Raw genomic sequence first — 25,268 nt, 5'->3', positions numbered from 1 at the left:
GGATGGGACAGCCTCATGAAAATGCAAGGACAGAATTGTGTGTGGGATGGTTGAGTCTGATGTAACCAGGAGGAAAAGTGAAGCCAGAAGCCATGAAAACAAGAGTTGTCTAACATAACCCTACTCCTTCCCTATGTTAATGCTGTTGCTGCTGCTGCTGCTGCTAAGTCACCTCAGTCGTGTCCGACTCTATGCAACCCCATAGATGGCAGCCAACCAGGCTCCACTGTCCCTGGGATTCTCCAGGCAAGAACACTGGAGTTGCCATTTCCTTCTCCAATGCATGAAAGTGAAAAGTGAAAGTCAAGTTGCTCAGTCGTGTCCGACTCTTCGTGACCCCATGGACTGCAGCCTACCAGGCTCCTCTGTCCATGGGATTTTCCAGGCAAGAGTACTGGAGTGGGGTGCCATTGCCTTAGCTCTTGTTTAATCATTAGGTAGGACAAAACTTGAATCCCATTCATCTTACACAAGAATAATACTTTTATAACCCAGTTTCCTAAGGTCTCTCCCTTTACTGAGTTTTTCAAAGACATCTTCTGCCATAGAATGGAAAAATATCAGTGCAGGGAGATTCACTGGAGATAGTTTAAGCTATATATATTTTTTTAAACTGAGATTTTGAGATAGAACTGGTATTTACTAAGGATTAAAGTCAAATAAATAATAGGATAGCAACTTTCTGACCTCTAAGAGATTTTGCTACCATAATTCACCGAGGAATGAGCCAGAGTAACTCACAGTATCTGCACTGTCATCTCTGTCTCATATTCCAGGTTGGACCTATGCTTCTTGTACTGTGCAACTGGTAGGTAGATCAAGAACGCCAAAATAAGACACATTAAAGCGCAATACCCTAGTTCTGTTATTTGGCACTATTGAGCTGTAGGAAGAAACAAAAGAACACAAAGTAAAATTACCTTTTGGAAGATCAGTTTTATCAACTATAAAATGGGAATAAGAAAAATTCTTCAGTTCCAGTTCTAGTTAACATGGAGTAAGCATTTCCCAACCTGTCTTTCTCATTGACTACAACTAAAACCCTGGAGAAGATAGATAGATCCTAGGATTTTGAGAAGAAAAAGGTACCAGGTAAATTAAAGGGGAGAAAAATTCAAAGTGTCACCAAAATAGCAGCAAATATCATTAATTTCCCTCACATATGTTGGTTTTTCCAACATGAAGTCAAAGGCAGTCCAAAACTTGGAACTGTGCACCAGGGTTAGTCAGGAAAAGGTCTAAGGTAAGTCCTGTAGTTCTGCTCAGACAAGTCTAAAATGGAATCCCACAACCAAAGCCAGTGGGCAAATTTCCCTGCTTTTCTTCGTTTGCTTGTGTTTTGTTTCTTCTGCTCCAGCTGCAAGGCAGCCCTACAGTGACAGAGCATCAATAGTGGCTGGAAAAAAAGAGTCATACCTGACTCTTCGCAACCCTGTGGACTATACAGTCCGTGGAATTCCCCAGGCCAGAACACTGGAGTGGGTAGCCTTTTCCTTCTCCAGGGGGTCTTCCCAACCCAGGGATCAAACCCAGGTCTCCCACACTGCAGACAGACTCTTTACCAGCTGAGCCACAAGGGGAGCCCAATAAAACTAGGAAGGCGGGAAAACCTTCTTCTCCGATCAGAGGAACTTTGGTCCCAAAGCCATGAGCAGAATCCACACTCCTTTTCCTCTCTATCGCTTTGCCACTTGACCCTAGAGGTAGATGCAAGTGCAGAAAGTGAACAGCAGAGAGACCAGGGGAGAAAGTCCTAGGAGCAGAAAAGTACTGGGGGCATTGTGGAAAGAAGAGAGCTGAAGAACATGATCCTGTGAAGCTGTATATGAACTTCTGCCCTTGCACCCAAGCTGCATATGCATGGATCTTAAGCCACACACCAAAGGCTTTGAGAGCTATAAAATCGATTACTTCCCAGGTCCCGATTGGACACTTGCTGACACACGTGGAGAGCAGATCTGATTGGCCTACAAGGGCTTTAGAAAAGAATTTAAGTCGGAACCAGAACCCACACACTGTGGGCTTTCAGTCTGAATATAACTGGCTAGATTGCCTTCTGAAACAACACAATCCAAAACAAAAATAAACATTCTTCAAGAGATTTAAACAACAGTTTGGAGTCTGCTGCTGCTGCTGTTGCTAAGTCATGTCAGTCGTGTCCGACTCTGTGCGACCCCATAGACGGCAGCCCACCAGGCTCCCCCGTCGCTGGGATTCTCCAGGCAAGAACACTGGAGTGGGTTGCCATTTCCTTCTCCAGTGCATGAAAGTGAAAAGTGAAATGAAGTCGCTCAGTCATTTCCAACTCTTAGCAACCCCATGGACTGCAGCCTACCAGGCTCCTCTGTCCATGGGATTTTCCAGGCAAGAGAACTGGAGTGGGGTGCCATTGCGTTCTCCAAGTTTGGAGTCTAGAATAATATTTTAAATGCCCAAGATACATTCTAAAATTACTTTGAATATGAACAATCAGGAAAATTTCTCTATTACTCAAGGGAAAGATATCAGACATCAAACCTGAGTCAGTATAGTGTTGAAATTATCAAACAAAGATTTAAAAGCAGCTATTATAACCATGTTTCAGGAAATAAGGAGAAACATTCTTGAAATTAATGGAAAGCTATAAAGACTCAGCACAGAAACAGAAGATATATACAAGAATAAAATGAAATTTTTACAACTTAAAAAGTACAAAAACAAAAATGCAATTCATTGGATTAACTTGATAGACTAGAGATGATAGAGGAAAGATTCACTGAATTTGAAAGTAGATCAATAAAAATTAACCAATGTGATTAATAAAGAGAATAACAATTGAAAAACTAAGAAAAAGAGGGACAGTAGAAAAATAGTCAAATATTCATATTATTAGTTCCACAAGAATAAAAGAAGGCACTACAATAGATAGATAGATATATGGCTGAAAACTTTCCAAATTTGATGGAACACATAAATTTACAGATTCAAGAAACTCATAAAACTCGAAAGGATAAACTCAAAGGAGTTTTTGCCCAGATACATTAAAGTTAAAAACTTAAGATAAACAAAAAGATGTTGAAGGCATCCAAGAAAAAATATACATTTTTATAGAGAAATATTTATTTGAAGGACTGCAGAAAGATGACTGAAAAAGATGACTCTCAACCTACAATTTTATCCAATGAAAACACTCCTTCAGGAATAAAGCAAAAGCAAAATAAAAGCATTCTCAGAAAAGGAAATCTAAGATTAAGGCAAAGAAATAGAGGAAAACAATAGAATGGGAAAGACTAGAGATTTCTTCAAGAGAATTAGAGATAGCAAGGGAACATTTCATGCAAAGATGGGCTCAATAAAAGACAGAAATGGTATGGGCCTAACAGAAGCAGAAGATATTAAGAAGAGATGGCAAGAATACACAGAAGAACTGTACCAAAATAATCTTCACAACCCAGATAATCACGATGGTGTGATCATTCACACTCACCTAGAGCCAGATACCCTGGAATGTGAAGTCAAGTGGGCCTTAGGAAGCATCACTATGAACAAAGCTAGTGGAGGTGATGGAATTCCAGTTGAGCTCTTTCAAATCCTGAAAGATGATGCTGTGAAAGTGCTGCACTCAATATGCCAGCAAATTTGGAAAACTCAGTAGTGGCCACAGGACTGGAAAAGGTCAGTTTTCACTCCAATCCCAAAGAAAGGAAATGCCAAAGAATGTTCAAACTACTGCACAATTGCACTCATCTCACACACTAGTAAAGTAATGCTTCAAATTCTCCAAGCCAGGTTTCAGCAATATGTGAACCATGAACTTCCAGATGTTCAAGCTGGTTTTAGAAAAGGCAGAGGAACCAGAGATCAAATTGCCAACATCCACTGGATCATCAAGAAAGCAAGAGAATTCCAGAAAAACATCTATTTCTGCTTTTTGACTATGCCAAAGCCTTTGATTGTGTGGATCAAAACAAACTGTGGAAAATTCTGAAAGAGATGGGAATACCAGACCACCTGATCTGCCTCTTGAGCAACTTGTATGCAGGTCAGGAAGCAACAGTTAGAACTGGACATGGAACAACAGACTGTTTCCAAATAGGAAAAAGAGTATGTCAAGGCTGTATATTGTCACCCTGCTTATTTAACTTGGCAATGGCACCCCACTCCAGTACTTTTGCCTAAAAAATCCCATGGACGGAGGAGCCTGGTAGGCTGCAGTCTGTGGGGTCTCGAAGAGTCAGACATGACTGAGCGGCTTCACTTTCACTTTCACTTTTCACTTTGATGCATTGGAGACGGAAATGGCAACCCACTCCAGTGTTCTTGCCTGGAGAACCCCAGGGACGGGGAAGCCTGGTGGGCTGCTGTCTATGGGGTCACACAGAGTTGGACACGACTGAAGCGACTTGGCAGCAGCAGCATGCAGAATGCATCATGAGAAATGCTGGGCTGGAGGACGCACAAGCTGGAATCAAGATTGCCAGGAGAAATATCAATAACCTCAGATATGCAGGTGACACCACCCTTATGGCAGAAAGTGAAGAGGAACTCAAAAGCCTCTTGATGAAAGTGAAAGTGGAGAGTGAAAAAGTTGGCTTAAAGCTCAACATTCAGAAAATGAAGATCATGACATCTGGTCCCATCACTTCATGGGAAATAGATGGGGAAACAGTGGAAACAGTTACTGACTGTATTTTTCTGGGCTCCAAAATCACTGCAGATGGTGATTGCAGCCATGAAATTAAAAGACACTCCTTGGAAGGAAAGTTATGACCAACCTAGACAGCATATTAAAAAGCAGAGACATTACTTTGTCAACAAAGGTCCATCTAGTCAAGGCTATGGTTTTTCCATTATTCATGTATGGATGTGAGAGTTGGACTATAAAGAAAGCTAGCATTGAAGAATTGATGCTTTTGAACTGTGGTGTTGGAGAAGACTCTTGAGAGTCCCTTGGACTTCAAGGAGATCCAACCAGTCCATCCTAAAGGAGATCAGTCCTGGGTGTTCATTGGAGGGACTGATGTTGAAGCTGAAACTCCAATACTTTGGCCACCTGATGCGAAGAGCTGACTCATTTGAAAGGACCCCGTTGCTGGGAAAGATTGAGGGCAGGAGGAGAAGGGTACGACAGAGGATGAGATGGTTGGATGGCATCACTGACTCGATGGATGTGAGTTTGAGCGAACTCTGGGAGATGGTGGTAGACAGGGAGGCCTGGCGTGCTGCGATTCATGGGGTCGCAAAGAGTCGGACACGACTGAGCAACTGAACTAAACTGAACTGAAATAAAGGAGTAATAGAAATGGCAAATGTCTGAATATATATAATAGGTTATTTTTCTTCTCTTAAGTTTTTTGTGATATACATAAGTTGAAAGAAGAATATGTATATATAACATTGATGACATTTCTAATGTATGTAAATGTAATGTATATGAAAACAACATGAATGATGAAAGGTTAAAGCTTCCATATTCCACTTCAAGTAACAGAATATTATTTAGTTACATAATTAAACTATGATAATTTAAATCCTTAGAGCAATTACTAAGTAAAACTATAAGGGTGGCCAAAACATTCATTCAGGTTGGAAAAACCCAAGTGAATGTTTTCACCAACCCGATATACACAATCAAAACTGAATAATTATGTTATTTGTCTTTTTGTTGTTGAGTTGTATGAATTCATTATATAGTCTGTATACAGATATTTGTTAGAACGATATACATGATTTACAAATACTTTCCCTTCTGTATGTTGATTTTTCACTTTCTTGGTAATTTCTTTCTATATTTAATTTTTTTAACTTCATATTTTCTCAATGCTTCAATATTCCTACAAACCAATCATAAGCACCCATCCCTAGAAGCCAGATGCACCAGTATGATAAGGCTAGCCACTGCCACAAGTTCCTTTTCTTACCCTCCCCTCACTGTGACATAGTAACATTTGAACACACTAGTGAAATACCCTCACGCTTTTTGCTTGTATATGCCACCATTAACCCAATAAAGAGACCCATAGGTCCATAAACTCTCTTTTGACTCCCCAACTTTTTGGTTGATTCTGATCCCTGGGAACTCCTCCCATATGGCCCCTGATTAACATGCCATTTCTTCCTCTCATAGGATCTGTGAGCATAATAAATTTCTTTCACTTTTATGTGCCTCTCTGCAGTGTTATTTTATGTTCACATCTGACTGATGATCAAAACAAAATTTTTAAGTAATATAATTATTTTTTACACACATGGGGAAGGCGATGGCACCCCACTCCAGTACTCTTGCCTGGAAAATCCCATGGACGGAGGAGCCTGGCAGGCTGCAGTCCAGGGGGTCGCTAAGAGTTGGACACGACTGAGCGACTTCACTTTTACTTTCACTTTCACTTTCACTTTGATGCACAAAAGTTTTCAACATTAATGGAGTCCAATGTATCTAGTTTTTTCTTTTGTTCATGCTTTTGGTGTCATATCCAAAGAATCCATTACCAAATCCAAAGTCATGACTACTTACCTCTATGTTTAATTGTAAGAATTTTATGGTTTTAGTTCTTATATTTCGGTCTTTGATCAATTTTGAATTAACTGTTGCATATGGGATGAGCTACAGACCCAACTTCATTCTATGTGGATATCCAGTTGTCACAGTACCATTCATTTAACAGACCAGTCTTCTTTCCACTAAATAATCTCAGCAACATTGTTGAAAACTAATTGGCCATTAAAACATCAGTTTATTTTTGGACTCTCAATGTTATTCCATTTGTCTATGTCTGTCCTTATGCCAGTAACATTCTGTTTTGATTACTACAGCAAAATGTTAATTTCATTATATAAATTTCATTTCAGTTTTTTAAATGTAAGAAAAAAGTAAAGTGAAATAACAACTTGTATTCAAATATCCAAAAGAAGGCAGGGAATGGGAAAGAGAAAAATGGGGGGGGGTCCATTCTTTTCAAGCTCTTCCAAAAAAATTGTGGTGGAGGGACCTCTTGTTATTTCATTCTATGAATCCAGCATTACTCCTATACTAAAGCTAGACCCCTTCATGGATAACAGCCTTGTTGTAGTAAAAGGGCTTGCATATACCTCAACAAAGCTATGAGCCATGCCTTGCAGAGCCACTCAAGATGGTCAGGTCATAGTGAAGAGTTCTGACAAAAAGTGGTCCATTGGAGGAGGGAATGGCAAGCCATTCCAATATTCTTATCCAGAGAACCCTGTGAACAGTATGAAAAGGCAAAAATACATGATACTGGAAGGTGAGCCCTCCATGTTCAAAGGTAAACCCCCAGGTTAGAAGGTATCCAATATGCTACTGGGGAAGGGTAGAGGACAATTACTAATAGCTCCAGAAAAAAATGAAACAGCTGGGCCAAAATGGAAATGATGCTCAGTTGTGGATATGTCTGGTGGTTAAAGTCCAATAATGCAAAGAACAATATTGCATAGGAACCTGGAATGTTAAGTCTGTGAATCAATCAAACAGGAGATGTGAAAATGAACATCTACATCTCAGAAATCAGTGAATTAAAATGGACAGGAATGGGTGAATTTAACTTAGATGACCATTGTATCTACTACTGTGGGCAAAAATCCCTTAAAAGGAATGCAGCAACCCTCACAGTCATGGTAGTTTAGTCACTTGGTCATGTCTGACTCTTGTGACTCCATGGATTGTTGCCCTCTGTCCATGGGATTTTCCAGGCAAGGATCCTGGAGTAGGTTGCCACCTCCTTTCCAAGGGATCTTCCTGACCCATGGATTGAACCCAGGTCTCTTACATCTCCTGCATTGCATAGCCAACAAAAAGTCTGAAACGCAGTACTTGGGTGCAATCTCAAAAATAACAGAATGATCTTGGTTCATTTCCAAGGCAAACCATTCAACATCGTAGTAATCCAAATCTACTCCCCAACCACTAATGCTGAAGAAACTGAAGTTGAATAATTCTAATGAAGACCCATAAGACCTTCTAGAATTAACACCAAAAAAAGAAAAAAAAAATAGACGTTCTTTTCATCATAGTGGACTGGAATGCAAAAGTAGAAGTCAAGATATATCTGGAGTAATGGGAAAGTTTGGCCTCGGAGTACAAAATGAAGCAGGGCAAAGGCTAACAGAGTTGTCAAGAGAACACACAGGTCATAGAAAATAGCCTTTTTCAACAATACAAGAGATGATTCTACACATGGACATCACTAGATGGTCAATATCAAAATCAGATTGATTTTATTCTTTAAAGCCAAAGAGAGAGAAGCTCTATACAATCAGCAAAGCAAGACCTGGAGCTGACTGTGGCTCAGATCATGAACTCCTTATTGCAAAATTCAGGCTTAAATTGAAGAAAGTAGGGAAAACCACTAAGCCATTCAGATATGACCTAAATCAAATTCCTATGATTATACAGTGAAGGTGATGAATAGATTTAAGGGATTAAATCTGGTAGATAGAATGCCTGAAGAACTATGAATGGGGGTTTGTATTAATAATGTTGTACAGAAGCCAGTGACCAAAGCCATCCCAAATAAAAAGAAATGCAAGAAATCAAAATGATTTTCTGAGGAGGCTTTACAAATAGCTGAGAAAAGAAGAGAAGTGAAAGGCAAGGGAGAAATGGAAAGGTACACGCAAATGAATGCAGAGTTCCAGAGAACAGCAAGGAGAGATAAGAAGCCTTTCTTAAATGAACAGTGCGAAGAAATAGAGGAAAACAATAGAATGGGAAAGACTAGAGATCTCTTCAAGAAAATTGGAGATATCAAGGGGATATTTCACGCAAGGATGAGCACAATAAAGGATATAAATGGTAAGAACTTAATAGGAGAAAAGATGATGAAGAGGTGGCAAGAATACACAGAGAAACTACACAAAAAAGGTTTCATTTCACATACTAGAAAGGTTATGCTCAAAATCCTTTAAGCTAGACTTCAGCAGCAATGAATTTACTTAGTGTTTTTAAATGTTGAGTTTCAAGCCAGGTTTTCATTGTCCTTTGATGAAAAGGCTCTTTAGTTCCTGTTCACTTTCTGCCATTAGAGTGGTATTATCTGCATATCTGAGGTTGCTGATGTTTCTCCCAGCAATCTTGATTCCAGATTGTGATTCATCCAGCTCAGCATTTTGCATGATGCACACTGTGCAGAAGTTAAATAAGCAGGGTGACAAAATACAGCCTTGTCATACTTCTTTCCCAATTTTGAAGCTGCCGGTGGTTCCACATCGGAGAAGGCAATGGCACCCCACTCCAATACTCTTGCCTGGAAAATCCCATGGACGGAGGAGCCTGGTAGGCTGCAGTCCATGGGGTCGCTAGGAGTCAGACACGACTGAGCGACTTCACTTTCACTTTTCACTTTCAAGCATTGGAGAAGGAAATGGCAACCCACTCCAGTGTTCTTGCCTGGAGAATCCCAGGGACGGGGGAGCCTGGTGGGCTGCCGTCTATGGGGTCACACAGAGTGGGACACGACTGAAGCGACTTAGCAGCAGCAGCAGCAGTGGTTCCACATTTGGTTCTAGCTGTTGTTTCTTGACCCACATACAGGTTTCTCAGGAGACAGATAAGATGGTCTGAAATTCCCATCTCTTTAAGAATTTTCCACAGTTTGTTATGATCCCCAATAAACAGTGAAAGGTTTTAGTGCAGTCAATGAAGCAGAAGTAGATGTTTTCCTGGAATTCCATAGCTTTCTCTATGATCCAATGAACGTTGGCAACTTAGTCTCCGGTTCCTCTAATTTAGTCTTTGGTTTCCTTTTCTAAACCCAGCTTTTACATATAGAAGTTCTCGTTTCACATACTACTGAATCTTAGCTTGAAGGATTTTGAGCATAACCTTACTAGCCTGTGAAATATGTGCAACTAGTCATCAAGACAGTCTTGTACTGGCAGAAAAACAGAACTACAGACCAATGGAAAAAGATAAACAGTCCAGAGATAAATGCATGCACCAAAGGGCACCTTACCATTGATAAAGGAGGCAAGAATACACAATGGAGAAAAAATTGTCTCTTCAATAAGTGGTGCTGGAAAAACTGAATAGCTATGTGTAAAAGAATAAAATTAGAACACTTCCTAACACTATACATAAAGATAAATTCAAAATGGATTAAAGAACTAAATATAAGATAGAAACTATAAAGATCTTGGGGGAAAATATAGGCAGTAGACTCCTTAACATAAGTCACAGCAAGATGCTCTATGACCCACTTCCTAGAGTAATGGAAATAAGAACAAAAATAAGCAAACAGGCCTAACTGAACTTAAAAGTTTATGCATAGCAAAGGAAATTATAAACAAGGTGAAAAGACAACCTCAGAATGGGAGAAAATAATAGTAATGAAACAACTGACAAAAGATTAATCTCCAAAATATACAAGCAGCTCATGCAGCTCACTACCAGAAAAGCAAAAAACCAAATAAAAAAATGGGCAGAAGACCTAAACAGACATTTCTCCAAAGAAGACATACAGATGGTTAATAAACACATGAAAAGATGCTCAACGTTGCTCAATATTACAGAAATGCAAATCAAACCTACAATGAGGTTTCACCTCACCCTGGATAGAATAGCCATCATCAAAAAAAGAATGCTGGAGAGGGTGTGGAGAAAAGGGAACCCTCTTGCGCTGTTGTGGGATTGTAAATTGATAGAGAACACTATGGAGAACAATATGGAGATTCCTTTAAAAACTAGGGATAAAGCTACCATACCTGAGGAAACCATAATTGAAAAAGATACATGTACCCCAGTGTGCATTGCAGCACTGTTTACAATAGCTAGGACATGGAAGCAACCTAGACGTCCATATCAACAGATGAATAAAAAGAAGTTGTATGAGTGATATGGAATATTACTCAGCCATAAAGAAGAATGCGTTTGAGTCCGTTCTAGAGCCTATTTTACAGAGGGAAGTAAGTTAGAAAGAAAAAAATAAATATCACGTATATATGAAATCTAGAAAGACGGTACTGATGAACTTATTAGAGCGGCAATGGAGATGCAGACTTGGAGAACAGACTTGTAGACACAGTTGGGGAAGGAGAGAGAGGATGAACTGAAAGAGTAACACCGAGGCATATACATTATCATATGTAAAATAAACAGCCAGTGGAAATTTTCTGTATGATGTAGGGAGCTCAAACCCGATGCTCTGTGACAACCTGGAGGGATGTGATGGGGGAGGAGGTGAAAAGGAGGATTCAAGAGGGAGGGGATATATATATGTCCCCTCCCCTATGAATCCTTTTCACTTAACACCTATGGCTGATTTATGTTGATATATGGCAGAAAACAACACCATATTGTAAAGCAATAAGATTAAATTAAGTTCAATAAAATTAAATAATTAAAATTAAATAAAATTAAAAATAAATAAATTAGGAAAAAAACATACCGAGATCATGGCATCCTGTCCCATCACCTTGTGGCAAATAGAAGGGGAAAAAGGGAAAGCAGTGACAGATTTTATTTTCTTGGGCTCCAAAATCACTGTGGACAGTGACTGCAGCCATGAAATTAAAGATACTTGCTACTTAGAAAAAGAGCTATGACAAACCTAGACAGTGTGTTAAAAAGCAGAAACATCATTTTGCCAACAAAGGTCCATACAGTCAAAGCTATTGTTTTTCCAGCAGTCATGTACAGTTGTGAGAGTTAGAACATAAAGAAGGCTGAGATAGAAAAAAAAGAAGGCTGAGCACCAAACGATTGATGCTTTCGAATCATAGTGCTGGAGAAGACTTTTGAGAGTCCCTTGGAGTGCAAGATCAAACCAGTCAGTCCTAACATAAAATCAACCCTGAATACTCATTGAAAGGACTGATGCTGAGGCTCCAATATTATGGCCACCTGATGGGGAGGCCCAAATCATTGGAAAAGACTCTGATGCTGGGAAAGATTGAAGGCAAAAGTAGAAGGGGGCCGCAGAGGATGAGATGGTTAGAGAGCATCACTGACTCAATGGACACGAATCTGAGCAAAGGCCAGTAAACACTGAAGGACAGGGGAGCCTGATGTGCTGCAGTCCTTGGGGTTATAGAGTCAGACACAATTTAGTGACTGAACAGCAGCAACAACAACAACAGCTAGATCAGATACTACAAGAAAAGAAAGCTACAGGCTAATTTCCCTTAAGAATACTGATACAATATTCCTCAGAAAAAATGTTATCAGATCGGATTTAACATGTTGTTAAAAGGAATATACATGATGACCAAGTGGGATTTATTCCTGAAATGCAAGGATGGTTCAACATACGTGTTAACCAATGCAATACACCACATAAATAGAAATAAAAGAAAATAATACACAATCACTCAGATTAATGCAGAACAAAATTCAACATACTTTCATGATAAAAAAATTTTAAGAAATTTGTAATAGATGAAAACTTATTCAGTATGATAATACCATACGTGAAAAAACAACAATTAGCATGGCAAAAGGCTGAAAAAATTTTCTTTAAAATTAGAAACAAGAAAAGGATGCCAGTTTTCACTATGTCTATTCAACATTGTATTGGAAATATAACCAGAGCACTTAAGCAAGGAAAATAAATAAAGGGCATTCAAACGAGAAAAGTAGTTTTCTGTGTTCACAGATGACACATGAAAAACACTAAATATTCCACAAATAAATATGTTAGACTTAATGAATGAATTTGGCAAAGTTGCAAAATACAAATCAAATCCCCATGTCAGTTGTATTGCTATATACTAATAATGAATGATCCAAAAAGAAAATTGAGATGTTTTATTTATAATAGCATTAAAAATAACCAAAATACGGTTGACCTTTGAACAACACAGGATTGAACTGTGTGGGTTCATATATATGTGGATTTTTTTTCCCAATAAATTCTAGAGCAGTGCTACATGATCCATGGCTGGTTGAATCCATGTATATGGAACTTTGGTATGGAGGACCAACTATAAAGCTATATACAGATTTTTTATTGTGTAGAGGGTTGGTGCTCTAACCCCCACACTGTTCAAGGGTGAACTGTACTTAGGAATAAAATTGCCAAAGTGGCAAAAGACTTGTATGCTGAAAACAGCAAAACATTTCTGTGGGAAACTGAAGAAGACATAAATGAGTAGAAAGATATCTTATGTTCATGAATTAGAATATTTAATACTATTACTACTACTAAGTCACTTCAGTCGTGTCCGACTCTGTGCGACCCCACAGACGGCAGCCCACCAGGCTCCACTGTCCCTGGGATTCTCCAGGTAAGAACACTGGAGTGGGTTGCCATTTCCTTCTTCATTGCATGAAAGTGAAAAGTGAAAGTGAAGTTGCTCAGTTGTGTCCGACTCTTTGCAACCCCATGGACTGCAGCCTACCAGGCTCCTCTGTCCATGGGATTTTCCAGGCAAGATTACTGGAGTGGGTTGCCATTGCCTTCTCCGTTAATATCCGTTAATATCATTAAATCATTATTGTTGCTTTTTAAATTTTTATTTATTATTATTAAATTATTATAATAATTATTACCATTAATAATACCACTCCAAAATATCTAGAGAGTCCATGTAATCCCCTTTAAAATCCCAATGATGCTTTTGCAGTAGAAACACTCATCTTATAGTTTCAAGGGACTCCAAATAGCCAAAACAATCTTGAAAAAGTAAAACAGAACTCACACTTCCTGATTACAAGACTCTGATGCTGGGAGGGATTGAGGGCCGGAGGAGAAGAGGACGACAGAGGATGAGATGGCTGGATGGCATCACTGACTCGATGGATGTGAGTTTGAGTGAACTTCGGGAGTTGGTGATGGACAGGGAGGCCTGGCATGCTACGATTCATGGGGTTGCAAAGAGTCGGACATGACTGAGCGACTGAACTGAACTGAACTGAGTGTATTAATATACCTAATATATTAGATATTAGATACCTAATATATCTAAGTATATTAGATTACACCTAGGCATAATCTAATATTTGCTGTCTTTTGATCTAGCAAGTAAATTTGTTGATGGCATCTATTACATACCATTATATTATTGTATATGTATAAATATATATACACATGTACATACATGTAGACATGTACATACATTTAGACACATTTATGTATCTACAGTGTGAGAAAGATAACAGCTTAAGATATATATGTATACGTCTGTGTATATACATATATAATGAGAATGATGAAAATACTAAGAAAGAATAAGAACACAATAGGAAATGCTATTTGTAGTGGTCTTTTTACATTTAAAAAAAGTATTAATGGAACACACTTCAGTATTGTAGTGCTCTATGATTGCTTAGATTCTGATAAAACAATTCAAATAGTTCATTTTCTCATGAAGCTTATCATTTTGTGAAAGATAGACATTAAATATATTTAAATATAGATGTGAGAAGTGTTATGAAATAAAAGAAGTGAAAGCTTTTATAGGGAAACAATATTTTAGCTGAGACCTATAGGATAAACAGAAATTAGCCAAACAAAGCAGTGAAGAGAGGGATATAAAAATGCAAGAGCTCAGAACTTTTAAAGAACTAAACACACAAGCAAAAATACCAGTGAGATCTCAAAATAATATACTTTTCATTTTAAAAGTTGGAGAACTGAAGCTCTGTAATACTAAGTCATTTGTCTAAGATCACATTTTAAATGATGGAGGTGATATGGGATCCTAAGTTGTCTTTGTTTTTTTGAGGAGATATATTTGTTTTAAATTAAAATATTCATTTAGGAAAAAAAAAACAAAATTTAATATAAAGGTGCAGTAATCAATGCAGTATGGTACTGACATAAAGACAGACATACTGACTAATGGAATGGTATAGAGAACCCAGAAATGAGCCCCATGTATAAGGTCAAGTGATTTGTAACAAGGGTACAAAGATCCCTCAGTAGGAACAAGGAAAGTCTTTTCAACAAATGGTGCTGGAAAAAATGGATATCAACACGTCAAAAAATGGAAAAAAAACATTGAAATAAAAATGACTGAAAATAAATCAAAGACCTAATCAAAACAGCCAAAATTATACAACTTGTGGGGAAATGATATTACACATGGCAATGATTTCTTAGATATGACATCAAATATGTGAGCAAAAAAAAAAAAGAAAAAAAATAGTTTATTTGGACTTCATCAAACTTAAAAACACTTTTATGCGTCAAAGAACATTATTTAGTGATTCTTCCACAAAATTGGAGAAAATAGTTATAAACCATACATCTGATAAGAGTAATGTTAAGAATATATTAATATAAAGAACTCCTACAATAGTGTCAATGAAAACAAACAACTTGATTTAAAAATGGGTAAAGGACTTGAATATTTTTCCAAAGAAGGTACACAAATGGCCAATAAACACATGAAAAGATGATCAATAGCATGAATTATTATTAAAAGCAAATCAAAACCACAGTGAAATGCCACCTCACATTCATCAGAACACAGTAAATAATAAGATGGCAAGGATGTGAAAAAATTGGAACCCTTCTGCATTGTGATTGGGATGCAAAAGTGTAGCTGCAGTGGAAAACAGTTTGGCATTTCCTCAAAAAGTTAAACGCAGAATTACTATATGATCCAAAAATTCCACTTCTATGTATATATCCAAAAGAACTAAAAGAAAGGGGGACTCAAGTTTCATAGCAACATTATTCATAATAACCAAAATATGGAAACAACTCAAATGTTCATCAACAGAATGATGAATTTTAAAAATGTGTGTGTGTGCTAAGTTTCTTCAGTCATGTCTGATTCTTTGCTACCCCATGGTCTATAGAACCACCAGGATCCTCTGTATATGGGATTCTCCAGGCAAGAATACTGAAGTGGGTTGCCATTTCCTCCTCCAGGGGATCTTCCCAACCCAGGGACTGAACCCAGGGATCGAACCCACACCTCTTATGTCTCCTGCAATGGCAGGTGGATTCTTTACCACTAGTGCCACCTGGGAAAACCCTCCACAGTCTATATATATAAAGGAATATTTTTTAATATTATTTTATTTTAAACTTTACAATACTGTATTGGTTTTGCCATATATCAAAATGAATCCGCCACAGGTATACATGTGTTCCCCATCCTGAACCCTCCTCCCTCCTCCCTCCCCATACCATCCCTCTGGGTCGTCCCAGTGCACCAGCCCCAAGCATCCAGTATCGTGCATCGAACCTGGACTGGCGACTCGTTTCATATATGATATTATACGTATTTCAATGCCATTCTCCCAAATCATCCCACCCTCTCCCTCTCCCACAGAGTCCAAAAGACTGTTCTCAGTGTTTAAAAGGAATCTGCAGAAGGTGACTGCAGCCATGAAATTAAAAGATGCTTGCTCCTTGGAAGAAAAGCCATGATCAACCTAGACAGTATATTAAAAAGCAGAGACATCACTTTGCCAACAAAGGACTGTACAGCCAAAGTGAGGGTTTTTCTGTAGTCATGTATGGTTTTGAGAGCTGGACCATAACGAAGACTGAGCACTGAAGAATTGATACTTAGAACTGTAGCCTTGGAGAAGACTCTTCAGAGTTCCTTGGACTGCAAGGATATCAAAACAGTCATCCAAAAGGAAATCAACCTTGAATACTCATTGGAAGGACTTAATGCTGAACCTGTAGCTCCAATACTTTGGCCACCGGATGCGAAGAGCTGACTCATTGAAAAAGCCCTTGTTGCTGGGAAAGATTGAAGGCAGGAGGAGAAGGGGATGACAGCAGATGAGATGGTTGGATGGCATCACCAACTCAATGAACATGAGTTTGAGCAAACTCCAGGTGGTGGTGAAGGACAGGAAAGCCTGGTGTGCTGCAGTCCATGGGGTCACAAAGGATCGGACATAACTTAGCGACTGAACAAGAACAGCAACAAAAAAAGGAATGAAATTCTGATATATGTTACAACATGTGAATCTTAAATATATTATACTTTGTAAAATAAGCCCTACTCAGACAGGAGTACTGAATAACCTCATTTTTATGACATACTTATAATAGGTAAATGCATAGAAACCAGGAATAAAATAATGGTTACTGGGGGCTAGGAATAGGGGGAAATGGGGTGTTATTATTTAGTGTGCACAGAATTTCTTTAGGGTAATGAAAATTAATGGAAATGTGTAGTAGTAATGGTTATACAACATTGTGAATGTACTCAATACCCCTAAATTGTACACTTAGACAAGGTTTTAAAAAATGCTTTGTTGTGCATTTTATCACAAGAAAAATAATATACACACATGCATACATACATATGAGTGTGTGCATGAATTTTTCAAAAACTTAGGAAACAAAAAAAAATGGTGGGCATACATCCAAACCTACCAATAAATTACATTAAATATAAATGTTTTAAAGACACCAATTAGAAGACAGAGATTGTCAAAATGAATTTTGAAAAGACCCAACTATATGGTAGCAACAACAACAACAAAAGACTGTAAATGTCTTTTCATTGAAGGATAGATTAAAGTAAAAGAATAGAAAATAATAAATCATGGAACACTAATCAAAATAAATCTGGAATGCTTATATTAATATCATATAAAGCAAAAAATAATAACAGCAAGAAAATATTAAAAATAATAAAGGGACAATAAATATGGTAGAAAGGTCTGTTACAATTTTAAATTTGTATGTGCCTAACTACATAGCTTCAAAATACATGAAGCAAAAAAATGATGAAACTGAAAAGAGGAATTAGATTAATTCACAATTATAGTTGAATGCTTCAACATATCTGTTCCAGTTAAAGAAACAACAAATAGAAAATCATCAAAGAAACAGAAGAACTGAACGCCATCAACCAACTGGATCTAATTAACATTTATAGAACACTTACCACAATAACAGCAGATCTCATATTCTTTGCAAGTTTACATGAAACAATCACCAACATAAATCATACACTGGGTCAAAAATTTTTTAATTGAAATCATGCAAAGTATGTTCTCTGACCATACTATCTCAATTACTTTTGGCCTAAACATCATGCTCAGCTTTCAACAAAAATTTATAATCATTCTGAAAAAGGAAAAAATAAAAAAACAGTCTAAAGAGGCAAAACAAGCAGCAAAACCAGATTCAGATTTGGCAGAAATTTTGGATTTATCAGACTGAGAATTTAAAGTAACTATGATTAATATGCCATAGACTCCAATGGGAAAAAGTGGACAACATGAAATAACTGATGGATAATGTGAACACAGAGATAGAAATTATGAAAAAAATCAAAAGAAAATCCTAGGAAACCAAAAACAGGCTAACAAATTGAAAACACTTTTGATGGGCTCACCATTAGACTAAACATAGCCAAGGAAAGAACAATAAGTTTAAAGATATACTACTAGAAACTTCCATAAGTGAAATGCAAAAAGAAAAACAAAAAATATGAAATGAACTGTGATACAATTATAAAAAATAACATAAATGTAATCAGGATACCAGGAGAAAAATATTGAAGTAATAATGGCTGAGGATTTTCCAAAATTAATGACATACACCAAATTGCAGATCCAGGAACCTCAAATAACATCAAGTAGGACAAATATCAAAACTACACCAAGGAATATATTCAAACTACAGAAAATCAATGACGAAGATAAAACATGAAAGAAGCTTATCCACAGAGGAACACATATAACAATTACATCAGACTTCTTTTCAGAAATGATGCAAGCAAGAGGAGTATGAAGTTAAATATTTAGAATTGAAAGAAAACAGCCACCAACTCAGAGTCTGTATCCAAAGTAATTATCTTTCAAAAGCAACAGAGAGATACTTTCTCTGACAAACACAAATTGAGGGAAATTGTCACCAGAAGACCTGCCTTGCAAGAAATGTTAAAAAAAAAAAATGTTCTTCAGAGAGAAGAAAAATGATATAGTTAAGAAAACATAGATTTACATTAAGAAAGGAAGAAATAAATGAAGATAAAGAGATAAAGTAAAATGTTATTTTTTAAATTCTTCCTTGGTCTAGTAGATAATACCTTGTTCAAACCAATAACAACAATGAATGAGTAGAGTTTGGATAAGGGAAATGAAAGACAGTAATATTATAAGGAATGGGAGGGAGGAATTGGGAATACTGTGTCATAAGAAACTTGCACTGCCAGTGAAGCATTATAGTGTTATTTAAAAGTGGCCTTGGATTAGTTGTAAAATATACTGCAAACTCTAGAGCAACCATTTTGAAACATTTTAAAAGAAGCTATAATTGATAAGTTAAAAGAGGAAAAAATAGAATTATATAAAATGGTCCATGAACACCAGAGAATGCAGAACAAAAGAGTGGAAGACAAGGGGAAAAAGTATAACGACAACGAATTTTTTTTAAAGTTACAAGTATCATAATCCAGTTGTATAAACTATCACTTTATATGTGAATGTTCTAAATACACCAATAAAAAGACAGAGACTATCACAGTGAATAAAAGCAATCGAAGACTCAACTGGAGTGGGTTACCAAACAAACATATAGTGTTTACAAGAAACCCATTTTATATAAAGGCACAGATAAATTAAAAGTAAGGGGGTAAATAAAGGTATACCATACTAACACTGATCAAAAAACTCGGAGTAGCTGTATTAATTTCAAACAAATATGACTTTAGAGTAAGGAATATTATCAGAAATAAACAGAGACAATACATAATGATAAGGGGTCAGTTCTCCAGGAAGACAAAACCATCCTTAATGTTCATATGCCTAACAACAGAGCATCAAAACATGTGAGACAGAAATCTAACAGAACTTCAAAGAAAAATAGACAAATTCATTATTATAGTTGGAAACTTTGACATTCCTGTACCAGTAACTGACAGATTCAGTGGGCACAAAATCAGTAAGGATATAGTTGAATATATAGCATCATAAATCAACTGGATCTAATTGACTTTTATAGACTGCTTCATTCAATAAAGTAGAATACACATTGTTCTCAAGCCCACATGAATGTTCACCATGATAAAACACATTCTAAGTTATAAACAAATTTGAAGGAATATATGTTATGCAGAGGATGCTCTCAGACCACAACGGAATAAACTAGAAATCTGTAGCGGAAAGAGACCTGGAAAATCCCCAAATATTTGATGATTAAATACACTTCTAAATAATACATGGGTTAAAGAAGTCTCAGGAGAAATTTTAAAATAGTTTCAACTAAAACAAAATAAAAATGCAATTTATTAAAATTTGTGAGATGGAGTAAAGCGGTGATTTTATAACATTGAATGCATATATTAGAAAAGAAGAAACAAATAAGATCAACAATCTAAGCTCTCACGATAGGAAACTAGAAAATAAATGGCAAATTAAATTTATAATAAGCAGAAGAAAAGAAATAATAGAACTAATAAAATAAATAAGTGATATAGAAATCAAGAAAGAACAGAGAAAATCAATAAAACCAAAAGCAAATTTTTTTAGAATATCAATAAAATTGAAAACCCCTAGACAGGCTAAGGAGAAAAGATACTGACCCACAGACATTAAAATAATAGTGAAGAGTTATTAATAAAAAAAATTCTATGCTCACAAATTTGATATCTTAAATGAAATGGACCAGTTCCTTAAAGATGTAATCTACAAAAACTCATAGCAGGGGAAAACATTTAAATAAGCCTGTATTCAATAAATAGTTAAATTGAAATTAATAAGCTTCCCAAATAGAAAGCACCAAGTCCACATGGCTTTACAGGTGAATTCTATCACATATTTAAGGAATAAGTCCTACTGATTCTCTAAAACCTGTTCCAGAAACTAGAAGCAGAGGGAACAATGCTATGCTAATGCTAAGTCGCTTCAGTCGTGTCCGACTCTGTGAGACCCCATAGACGGCAGCCCACCAGGCTCCCCGGTCCCTGGGATTCTCCAGGCAAGAATACTGGAGTGGGTAGCCATTTCCTTCTCCAATGCATGAAAGAGAAAAGTGAAAGTACAATACTTAGCTCATTTTGTGAGGCCAGTATTACCTCAAACAGAATCAGAGAAAGACACGACAAGAAGGGTAATGTCTTTACAAGAAAGACTAATGTCTTTCATGAATACAGATGCAAAAATTCTCAACAGTGTATAAAAAAATTTATAACATTACCAAGTGGGATTTATCCCAGGTTTGCAAGGCTGATTCAATATTCAATAACCAATTAATATAATCAGTCATAGTAAAGTGTATAGTCACTCAACCGTGTCTAACTCTTTGTGACCCCATGGACTGTGGCCCACCAGGCTCCTCTGTTCATGGGATTTTCCAGGCAAGAATACTGGAGTGGGTTGCCATTTCCTTCTCCAGGGGATCTTCCTGATCCTGAGATCAAACCTGGGTCTCCCACATTGCAGCCAGATTTTTTATCATCTGAGCCACCAGTTCAGTTCAGTTCAGTTCAGTCGCTCAGTCATGTCCGACTCTTTGCGACCCCATGAATTGCAGCACATCAGGCCTCCCTGCCCATCACCAACTCCCGGAGTCCACCCAACCCACGTCCATTGAGTTGGTGATACCATCCAGCCATCTCGTCCTCTGTCGTCCCCTTCTCCTCCTGCCCCCAATCCCTCCCAGCATCAGGTTCTTTTCCAATGAGTCAACTCTTTGTATGAGGTGGCCAAAGTACTGGAGTTTCAGCTTTAGCATCATTCCTTCCAAAGAACACCCAGGGCTGATCTCCTTTAGAATGGACTGATTGGATCTCCTTGCAGTCCAAGGAACTCTCAAGAGTCTTCTCCAACATCACAGTTCAAAAGCATCAATTCTTCAGTGCTCAGCTTTCTTCACAGTCCCCATAATCAGTTATATCAACAGGCTAAAGAAGAAAATCATATAATCATATTAGTAGATACATAAAAAGCATTCAACAAACTTCAATATCTATTTATGATGAAAACTCACAGAATACTAGAAATAGAGAGGATTCTCTTCAATTTAATGAAGAACATCTACAAAAACCCTATAGCTAACATCATAGTTGGTGGTGAGAAACTAGATACATCCCTGCCATAACTAGGAATAAGGCAAGGCTCCCTCTCATCATTGCCAACACTGTTCTGAAAATCCTAGCTAAATTAATAAGGGAAGAAATTTGCTTTCCTATATACCCCTGAACAGCAAGGAGATCAAACCAGTCAATCCTAAAGGAAATCAACCCTGAGAACTCATGGGAAGGACTGATGCTGAAGCTGAAGCTCCAATACTTTGACCAGCTGCTGCAAAGAGTCACCTCTTTAGAAACAACCAGGATGCTGGGAAAGATTGAGGGCAAGAGAAGAAGTGGGTGACAGAGGATGAGATGGTTGGATGGCATCACTGACTCAATGGACATGAGTTTGAGCAAATTCTGGTAGATAGTGAAGGACAGGGGAGCCAGGTGTGCTGCTGTCCAGGGGTCTCAAAGAGTTGAACACTACTTAGCAACTAAACAATAACAAAAACACCAGCAATGGACATACGGAATTTGAAATTAAAAGCACAACAGCATTTACATTAGCACACAAAAAGTGAAATATCGAATATAAATCTAACAAAATGTATATAAGATCTATATGAGGGAAACTACCACATTCTGATGAAAACAATAAATAAATAAAAGAAAACCTGAAAAGGGGAAGATAGACCACGCCCATAAATAGGATGATTCAATTTTGTTAAGATAACAATTAATTCCAACTTGATCCACAGATTCAACACATGCTCAAATAAAATCCCAACAAAACAAGTCACCTCGAGTTGGCATAACCAACTCATTTCAAATTTTACATGGAAAGGCAAAAGACTCTTAAGTAGCCAATACTATATTGAAGAAGGAGAATGAAGTCAAAGGACTGACGTACCAAGCTTCAAGTCTTGCTATAAAGGCATGGTCAGCAAAACAATGTGGTGTTTGCAAAAGAATAAACAATGGATGAATCAGTGGAACAGATACAGACCATACATATATAGTCAATGGAGCAGATGTAGATACATACAAATATAGTCAACTGATCTTTCATAAAGGAGCAAAGACAACCACACAAAGGAAAGATAATCTTTTCAACAAAGTATTCTTGAACAACTGGACATTCACATGTAAAAAATTAATCTAGACACTGACCTTATACTTCACCAGAATTATTTCAAAATGAGCCATAGTTCTTTCCCTCCAAATCCCTCCACCAAATCAAGGTGGAGGCTGTGGGCGTGTTCAAGATTCAGCTCCACCTACAACCCATCACCATGGCCCAGGAAGACATTGCTGCTAGAGGTGCAATGGATGTTAGTACTGCTCTGCAAGAAGTGCTGAAGACCGCCCTCATCCATGATGGCCCAGCAAGTGGAATTCCTTAAGCTGCCAAAGCTTCAGACCATCGCCAAGCCCATCTCTGTGTGCTTGCATCCAACTGTGATGAGCCTACGTATGTCAAGTTGGTGGAGGCCCTTTGTGCTGAGAACCAAATCAACTTGACTAATGTTGATGACTGGAGAAGAAAATGTCAACCCACTCCAGTAGTCTGGCTTGGAAAATCCCATGGACAGAGGAGCCTGTCAGGCTACAGTTCATGAGGTCACAAAGAACTGGACACGACTGAGCAACTGAAAAAACACAAAGTTGAGGACAACAAGAAACTAGGGGAGTGGGTAGGCCTCTATAACATTGACAGAGAGGGAAAACCCCATAAAGTGGTTTGTTGCAGTTGTGTGGTGGTTAAGGACTATGGCAAAGAGTGTCAGGCCAAGGGTGCCATCAAGGTGTATTTAAAATGCAAGAAATTATCAAAAATAAAAACTAGACTCTTGTCCCTCAAAAAATAAACAAAAACTCAACAAACTAACAAAAAGGGCTCATAGACCTAAATGTAAAATGCAAAGCTATAAAGCTCCTAGAAGATAACATGGCAGAAAAATCTAAGTGACCTTGGATTTTCCAATGAACTTTAGTTGTAACAAAAGCATGATCCCAGAAAGAAAATTTGGTGAGTTGGATTGGATTAAAGTTTAAAACTTTTCTGCAAAAGACACTGTTAAGAGAATAAAAAGACAAACCACAGACTGAGAAGAAATATCTGCAAACACACGTCACAAAGACCTTTTATCAAAAATGCATAAAAAATTAAACAATCGAATTCAAAAATAAACAAAAAATCTGAACAAAGACTTGACCAGAGGAAATATACAGATGGAAGGTAAGCATCGGAGATATTCAACATCATGTGTTATTAGTGAATTACAAATTAAAACAATGAGATACTATCCCACACCTATTAGAATGAATAAAATTCAATACACTGACAATACCAGATGCTAATAAGGATGTGGGGAAATTTTCATTTGTTGCTAGTGAAAATTCCAAAGTGATGCAACCACTTTGGAAGACAATTGGGAAGTTTCTTACAGAGTTAACCATAGACTTATAAAAAGATTCACATGCTCCGATGTATTTATCCGATGGGTTGAAACTTACGTCTAAACTTCATATGAAAACCTACACATTAATGTTTATAGCAGCTCTAGTCAGAACTGACAAAAATTGGAAGGAAATAAGATGCACAAAAAAGATTTTCACAACCCAGATAATCACAATGGTGTGATCACTCACCTAGAGCCAGACATCCTGGAATGTGAAGTCAAGTGGGCCTTAGGAAGCATCACTATGAACAAAGTTAGTGGAGGTGATGGAATTCCAGTTGAGCTATTTCATTTCCTGAAAGATGATGCTGTGAAAGTGCTGCACTCAATATGTCAGCAAATTTGGAAAACTCAGCAGTGGCCACAGGACTGGAAAAGTCCTGTGAATGAAAAGTCACTTTTCATTCCAATCCCAAAGAAAGGCAATGCCAAAGAATATTCAAACTACCACACAATTGCACTCATCTTACAAGCTAGTAAAGTAATGCTTAAAATTCTCCAAGCCAGGCTCCATCAATATGTGAACGGTGATCTTCTAGATGTTCAAATTGGTTTTAGAAAAGGCAGAGGAACCAGAGATCAAATTGCCAACATCCACTGGATCATGGAAAGAGCAAGAGAGTTCCAGAAAAACATCTATTTCTGCTTTATTGATGATGCCAAAGCCTTTAACTGTGTGGATCACAACAAACTGGAAAATTCTGAAAGAGATGGGAATACCAGACCACCTGACCTGCCTCTTGAGAAACCTGTATGCAGGTCAGGAAGCAACAGTCAGAACTGGACATGGAACAACAGACTGGTTCCAAATAGGAAAAGGAGTTCGTCAAGGCTGTATATTGTCACCCTGCTTATTTAACTTCTATGCAGAGTACATCATGAGAAATGCTGGGCTGGAAGAAGCACAAGCTGGAATCAAGATTGCCAGGAGAA

General features: G+C 37.5%; 1 pseudogene; it reads left to right on the top strand.

Annotated features, from left to right (window-relative positions):
* The first annotated feature begins 23,165 nt into the window (after positions 1-23,165).
* Positions 23,166-23,761, top strand: LOC107133325 (small ribosomal subunit protein eS12-like; annotated as a pseudogene).
* The last annotated feature ends 1,507 nt before the right edge of the window (positions 23,762-25,268 follow it).

This window comes from Bos taurus, chromosome 18 (genome assembly GCF_002263795.3).
Source record: "Bos taurus isolate L1 Dominette 01449 registration number 42190680 breed Hereford chromosome 18, ARS-UCD2.0, whole genome shotgun sequence".
Classification (NCBI taxonomy): Eukaryota; Metazoa; Chordata; class Mammalia; order Artiodactyla; family Bovidae; genus Bos; species Bos taurus.
The sequence above is the reverse complement of the archived record's forward strand: the minus strand, read 5'-3'. Positions and strand labels throughout refer to the sequence as shown.